Consider the following 8,458-nt stretch of genomic DNA (forward strand, 5'->3'; position numbering starts at 1 on the left):
AAAAAATAAATAAAAATGAAAAGAAGTTTTACTAAACAGAAGAGAACTTTTAGGTAATTCTTATGACATTTTCTTCCACTTGTCCCATATAAAGCTAGCTAGGATAGTAGGATATTTGATTGTTGTTTTCAAAAGTAGATTATTATACATGCAATACATTTTTATAGGATGGAGCAAGAAGTGTTGCTTCGTCAAAAAGTGGATTTTTATTTTAACGTAATGCAAGCAAGCATACAACATATATAAATTGATAAGACCAAAACAAATTAAAGTACTAGCCCTAGTAAAGATGGAGGGGAAGCCTAGGTTCCATAATCACAAATATAGGCTAATTTGGGTGTGTAGTCAATCCATAAATTTCCTCCATGCTTATATCTTCTAGCTTCATATTTCCTGCTAATTTCCACTTGAATCCATGCAACAAGTTAGCCATTGTTGTTCGAACAATCTTCATAGCAAGGCTATATCCCGGGCACCTCCTTCTTCCGGAACCAAATGGCAACAATGCGAAGTTTTGCCCTTTTATGTCTATGTTATTTTCTACGGATCTTTCAGAAATGAACTCTTCTGGCCTATCCCAACATTTTTCACTTCTTCCTAAAGACCATGCGTTTACAAAACAGTTGTCCCTTTTGGTATGTCATAACCAGCAGCATTACAATCCTCGATGGAGTAATGAGGAGGAAGCAATGCAGCTAAAGGGTGAAGTCGAAATGTCTCTTTGATTATGACATCTATATAAGGTAGGTCAGAGAAGTCGTCTTCTTCTACCCATCGCTCTTTCCCGATGACTCTGTCAAGTTCTTGTTGTGCCTTGTCTATGATGTTTGGTTTCCTCAAAAGTTCTTGAAATGTCCATTCTATTGTTGCTGCTGAAGTATCTGTTGCACCAGATACCAAATCCTAACATTGATATGAAAAAAGTCAAGTACACTACAGTAAAAACAATTTTTAGCAGCAATAAATAGACACATTAATAAAGAGTGCTAAAGTCTTTACGCCTTAGCTAAGTGTCATTAGATCTAATGTCACTAAAGGCTTCAAGGACATATACAAAGAGTGTTAATTGCCGCTAAAAATACATATTTAGCGGCAATTAAGCTATTGTCGTTAATTAATTAAAGCTAAAAATCATTCTTTATGTAATGGTATCATCTTATTGTCATGAAATGTTATTCACTTACATGTATTAATCCCATCAGTCTATCGGAAGTAAGCTTAACTTGAAGATTAGGGTCATCAGCAAGGTGCAAGAAAGTATCAACCATGTCCTCGGGAACATAATCCTCCTTTTTTGCCTTGTGTTCTTCAAGTACATATTTGTAAAATTTTCTGAACTAAGCCAAGATATCCAATCCCCAAGATTAATCACCCCACCAAGAAGAAACCACTCATCGAGCATCCGTTGTAATGTTTCAAGTGTTATTATTGAAGCATCTAAGTTTAACTGACCATTGAAATATCTGTCACTCATAACCAACCTACTATAGTACGAAGAGTAAATCGAGGTAAATGGTCTTTAAGTAAAACTGGTTTTCCAGAGAGACTGAAAAGAAGAGAAATTAAAGTCCGTCTTTCTTCAACACGAATATACTCAAATGAATCAACTGTCCTGGAACTAAATATTTTGGTTAGGTAGAATTTTCTAGCTTGACGCCAATGTGCACCATAAGGTGCCCATATGATGTTTGAGTAGTTATAACTAGTGTACTTACCAGCAGCTAATGCGGGACGAGATGCAAAGATAGCATCATGTGTTTTCAATATCTCTTTAGCCATTTCTGGAGATGTTGCTACCAAACAGGCTTGGAACCAAACTTTAGAAGCACTAAATCTCCATATTTTTGTGAAAGATGGTGCAAAGACACACGAGGGAGTGAACCAAGGAGGTTCAAATTGCCAATAATTGGCCAGGGCCTTGGACCTGGTGGTAGTTTCCTTTTGGGCTGGTTGAAATTTTTTAAGAGAAAAGCTAATGCCAGTAGCCATGTGCCGAACGCTATGAAAACCCAAGAGATATCCATCTATGAGAATGGGTGAACGAAGTACAATTTATATCTATATATATAATAAAGAAAAAAAATATGGGCAGAGTGTTGTGACACCTCTATATCGCCTCTATTCATATATAATTTTTTTCTTAAATTTTGTTTATTAATGGAGATATATTTACAACAAAATCTCTTCACATGTCAATTTACAAGAAGTAATTATCCATAACTCATAGCTCTCTAATTTTCACTTTTAATAAATATATATATTTTTATTTTTTAAACCTTCTTCTAATTATAAAATGAGAATATTTTTTTTTTAAAAATGTTTCAAGTATTTTTCTCTTTATTATCATATCATATATATATATATATATATATAAAACAGAACCTAAGGCCCGTCTACGTGACGTCACCACAAATCAAAATTTCCTTTTAATTTATTTATTTCCAAAACTAGCCTTTCTTTTTTCATGAAAAGTTGTGACATTTATGAAAAGTTGCGACTTTTATGAAAAGTTGCAATTTGAATGAAGAGTTATGACTTTTATGAAAAGTTATGGCTTTTATGAAAAGTCGCGACTTTAATGAAGAGTTACGACTTGTATGAAAAATTATGACTTTTATGAAATGTTGTGACCTTTCCAAAAGGTTGACAACTTTTCCAAATAGTTGTAACTAGGGGTGTACATAGGTCGGTTTGGTTTGGTTTTTCATTAAAAAAAATCTAGACCAATTATGTTGGTTTATTAAATCTAAAAACCAAATCAAACCACATAAAGTCGGTTTTTTCGGTTTAGACTTTAGTCGGTTCTTTCAGTTTTTTTTGGTTTTTCAGTTTTTTACAACTATACGGTATTTGAAAAAGAGATCAAATATATTTTCACTTACTTGTGTGATAAGCTAAACTTAAAATATGTTAAATGAATAGAAATTTTTTAAAAGACGGTAAAATTCACACGAGTACAAAATATTTTTTTAAATATCAACGTTCATTATGTTAAATTAATAAGATTAAAGGCTACAGGCAAACTGAATACAAAACAAAATATTTACAAAGTAAATTGTTAACTTCGAATTTGAAAAACTATAACAATATGATTGTAACTTCGGATCTTAATACAAAATAAAATATTTACAAATTTTACAAGCCCAAATTTAAAATAAAATATATATAAATATTGAAAACTATAAACTAACTAAAAATATATTAACAAAGTAGATTATAAATAATATTGTTTATCTATAAATAAAATAAAATTATATATATATATATATATTATGTCGGTTTGGTTTGAGTTTGGTTTTACTTTTTTTCTTTTAATACCAAACCAAACCAAGAGTGGTTGGTGTTTTTTTCAACTGCCAAACTAACCAAACCAAACCACAAATTAGTTTTTTTTTTCTATTTGATTTGGTTCGTCGGTTCGGTTTGACTTTACGGTTTGGCTCGTACACCCCTAGTTGTAACCTTTCCGATAAGACACAATAAACATTTGTTCACACTACCCATTGTTGTCTATCAATAGAGGGATTTCCTCTCATTTTAAAACAACGAAAATTTTGAATCTCCTCTTCTTCACAATTAAATATTTGTGTACTTTGCTCCTGTTGAGTGGCGGCTCACTGACAATTTCTTATGTTACAGATCCTGATATGTATTTTTACAATCTTTAATTTATGCTTATGTTATTGAGGATAAATGATAAAATGTAATAATTTTCATTTTCTTTTACGTTATTAATGTTTGTTACTACGTAATCTTGTATGTAAGATAATATAATGTTTTAGTTTTAATGACTGATATGTTTTAAGTTCTATTTTTATAAATTCCATTATATTAAATGTCCGCGCGAAGCGCGGGTAATTTTACTAGTTTAGTATAAAGGAAAAACATATAGTACATATGGCACATCTTGATGAACTCCATTTGTATTTATATTTTTCTCCTTTTTTGATATTTTTTTCTTATTTAAATTATTTATGTTACTCCATCCATTTAAAAAAGAATGACCCAATTTTTTTTTGTCTTTTTCAAAAAATGACCCCTTTCCTTTTTTGGCAACACTTTAACTTTAACTTTCCACGTGACAGATTTAAGGCCACAAGATTTAAATACATTTTTGGTATATTTGATATAACTTTAATTTAGAACCACAAGATTAAAAAATCTTTTTTCTTTTCTTAAACTTTGTTTCAAGCCAAACTAGATCATTCTTTTTTAAACAGAGAGAGTATTATAAAAGTTAATTATTTAATTTATTACAAATTAATATTTTATTAACGAGGAATATTTACCATCAAGACTCTTCATATGACAATTTGGAAAGATCTTATAGCCAACAATAGTGCTTATCTTTTTTTTTCTCAATTTTTAATTTATTTCCTCCTTTAATTCATTCAATACAATTAAGTAATAAATTAATTAAGCCCACGCAGTATATCAATTAATACCATTGCTATGCTATAATTATATCTTCTTGTTTGTGTTTTCCCATCATATTTGCTTTTATATTTTTATAACATCATAGCTCATCTATTTCACTCTTAATAATATTTGTAATTCTCATATTTTTCAACTTTTCATATTCATAACCATTAAAAAGAGTTAAGACACCTTATGATATTCTTTCATTTTTTTCTATATAAATTCTTGTTTTTATTTCTTAAGAGTCTATCCAAAGTTATCCTTTGTTTATCCTATAGTATTATTCTTATGCTTTTGTTTGACTTGAAAAAGAAGAAGAAAACTCTTGAACAATGATAGGCTTGTGAAGTGGATATCGACTAGAGCTCACACAGTTATATATTGATTTCATGTTTTCCTTTCAGTTTTAATGATTTTAGTTGTAATGATATGTGTATTGTATTCTTTCTTTCTTTCTTAGGTATCACTATAATTCCTCTTAATTTTAATTTTTATATGGAGTTATGATTGTTGCAAGTCTACAATTTCTTTTGATTTAAATTAGTATTTTAAATGTCGGAGTAGATTTTAAAGAGACATCACTTTCTAAAGAAATTATATATGTACAAAAAATATTAATTATATTTATTTGAAATTGAGACATAATTGTTATTGATATCCTAAAAAAGAATATAACTCACATTTTAATCATAAGGTAGAGTTATATTAATTCTCCATGACTCCGTGATAATTGTCTACTATAAATTCAATTCACTAGACATAATTATATTTCATATTAATTTAGAGGATGATGAAAAAGATTGAAATGAACAAACTAAATTCAAAAACACAAATAAATAGTAAAAGTACTCACTAATATTAATTTATTTTGTACTCGAGAGAGTACACTGTCAGATTTATCACTAAAATTCAAAATAAGAAAATGATATACAGTCAAGAAAAGCCTAAATACAAAATGAATATACAAGAATAGGGAATTTTGAGTCATCATTGTTTGACTCAACGTTACTTATATTTTTTTCTCATTAAAAAAATATTATTATATGTTAATGTATAATTGGTACATTGGAGCTTCTACGACTAAACAATTACTTGCTGTTCAATTGTAATTATTACTTATTTACGTTAAAAGTATATTAATTGTAATTTACAAACTCAAAATACCTTATTCATTCTTTATTTTTATTTTTTCACTTTGACAAATAGTGTATTAATGTGATTTAATTTAAAATCGTTATACATTGTAAAAATAAATATTGTGATCTTTCACTTCTATAAAATAATAAATAATAAATAATAAATACATAACATGTAATTTTCTTATGTTTTTCTTCGGTGGAATCAAATTATACGTCTATGTGCACATTTATAGAAAGGTGTAATTATTTTATTTTATATATCTTTTTTATGCAAGGAGAAACTCTTGAAAAAATATTTACAAAACCCCAACTTATATTTATAAAAATACCTCTTCTATATAATAATAATAATAGTATTTAATAAATTATTTGTGTTTAAAATGATCGATGAATTCAGTAGTAGATATAATTATTCAAAAAAAAACTAGAGAAATAATAAAGTGTTAAAAGACAATAATTATGGTAGTATAGAGTTTAAATTGTGCATACCTCTTTTAAGTCATTTTGAAAAACAAGCATTTATTTAGGCTTACTCCGTCCATTTCAAATTAATTGAATTGTTGAAGTGTTTCACACACTTTAAGAAAAGAAGATTAAGACATAATTAAATTAGGCATAACTTTCTATCTTTACCCTTATTGATTATTGTCAAATTTATGATTAAAATAACTAAACATTAATTATAATAACTAATTCCAATACTAACTAATGAGGGTAAAATTGGAAGAATATTCTAAAAGTAGTCTTGAAGATTGAACAATTAAGTTGATTTGAAAAATGAAAAATGTCTCAATAATTCAATTAATTTGAAATGAAGAGAGTATGAACCAATGTTTTAAAAGACGGGGGCGTGAGGCGAGGCGTTTTATACAGTACGGGGAGAGGTGTAAATCCCGAGACACGGGGTGTAAGTCCCATGGATCTTTGGGGTGCACTCTCATGTATATTCAATTTTATAGTTCTATTACTAATAAAATAAGAAAAAGTAAACCTTTCAATGATTTTACAAATAATTTTTTATAAATAACCTATGATATATAGAAATGATATTATGATTTTTATTTGAGATAAGTATTAATTAACAATAATGAAAAAACAAAAGTATTATAGTTACTATTTGAGAAATATCATTACACCAATAATAAAAAATATGATTTAAAGAAAAAAAGGTTCAAAAAAATAAATTTAAAACGTCCGGGCCTACTTTTTATGCCCAGGACTTATGTTTTTATGCTCGAGGCTTACGCCTCAAAATTTAGAACTTACGCCTTATGAATCTACGTCTTTAATTAAAACGTTTTTGATAACTATGATTTGCTCATTAGAGACGAGGTGTTATAAAAATTGAACAAAAGTTTGATACTCCCTCCATTTCAAATTAATTGAATTGTTGAGGTGTTTCACACCCTTTAAGAAAAGAAGATTAAGACATAAATTAGACATAACTTTCCATTTTACCTTTATTAATTATTGTCAAATTTATGATTAAAATAACTAAACATTAATTAATATATAATTTCAATATTAACTAATAAAGGGTAAAATTGGAAGCACATTCTAAAAATAGTCTTGAAATTTGAACAATTAAGTTAATTTGAAAAAATAAAAAATGTTTCAACAATTCAATTAATTTAAAATGGAGGGAATAGTTTTTATAAATTATAGTTTTTTTTTTCTTTTTTTCCATTTTGGAATAGATAATTGTACATAGTAAGTTTCTTTTTTTGTTTGTAGTAGATAATTTTTAGACGATTACAAATTCAGCTTTGTCTTGTCTTTCTTTCAATTGTAATCTTATCTCTATATGATTTGTCAGTTGTCACCTTTAATGATGAATTTAGTCACCTTTAAAAATTTCCCTGGAAGTTGGTCCCTTAGTTTCGTAGCTTAGGTAAATATTTACGAAAAGTTTTGTGGTGCATGACAATCTAGAACAGCCTTCAAAACTACCCAAAACAAGAATGATTCATTGTATCAAAGAAGAAATCACTTTCCCCACCACTCATTTTGGTAATAAAACAATAACAACTCAAATGGACATATATATTCATGAAGAATAATTAATTTGAAATACTCATATGAAAATTATAGTAGAATAAATCTGATAAGTTAAAATATTGATACAAAAATAATGAGAGATACTAACTTGGCATCTTACCACTCATGCTTCTAGCAGGGGCTTGAATAGTATTTGCTTGAAATGGTAAAATAAAGAGAATTTGAAATTGAAATCAAATTTAACATATCATTAATTCACTTAGAAAAATACGAAATTCACCTAAGCTGACCATTAGAATGAATTAAGAAAAGTAAGATAAACATTTTAAAACTAAAATAAAGTTATCCGTGATGGTCAATTACTACTAATTGAATGATTATTACGGCAATCAACACAGCTTGACAAGCACCTGTAGAAAAAAACTTTGGCTAGATTAAATTATTTATAAATCTATCGTATAATCAATTACTTAAAGAGTCATCAAGTCCTGATAAGTACCAACATGGGTTGTGGTCAGGGGTGGCTCAAACCCGTGGGTGGCCTAAGGCCAAAATCAAACTAGAGGCCTTAAAAAAATTTAAAAAATTATATATGTTTTTATTTCAAATCTATTTTTCTAACTTTTTGCGATGCAAAGTTATTTATAATTTTTGTGTGTCAATCTCTTCTAATAATTCTTTTTCAATCGATAATATAGCCAAACCACTTAATCTTTCTTGAGACATTGTTGATCTTAAATTAGATTTTATTATTTTTAATTTTGAAAAACTTCTTTCTGCTGAAGCGACTGTTGCAGGAATTGTTAACATTATTCTATAAGCAATGTAAGCATTTGGAAAAGAATCAAGTATTTTTATTTGATTAAGTATCTCAAATAGAGTATTGCCTTCTACTTGTATGA

General features: G+C 28.0%; 1 pseudogene; it reads right to left on the reverse strand.

Annotated features, from left to right (window-relative positions):
* Window positions 1–280: 280 nt before the first annotated feature.
* Window positions 281–2,024, reverse strand: LOC125844804 (trimethyltridecatetraene synthase-like; annotated as a pseudogene).
* Window positions 2,025–8,458: the final 6,434 nt, after the last annotated feature.

This window comes from Solanum stenotomum, chromosome 11, assembly GCF_019186545.1.
Source record: "Solanum stenotomum isolate F172 chromosome 11, ASM1918654v1, whole genome shotgun sequence".
Taxonomy (NCBI): Eukaryota; Viridiplantae; Streptophyta; class Magnoliopsida; order Solanales; family Solanaceae; genus Solanum; species Solanum stenotomum.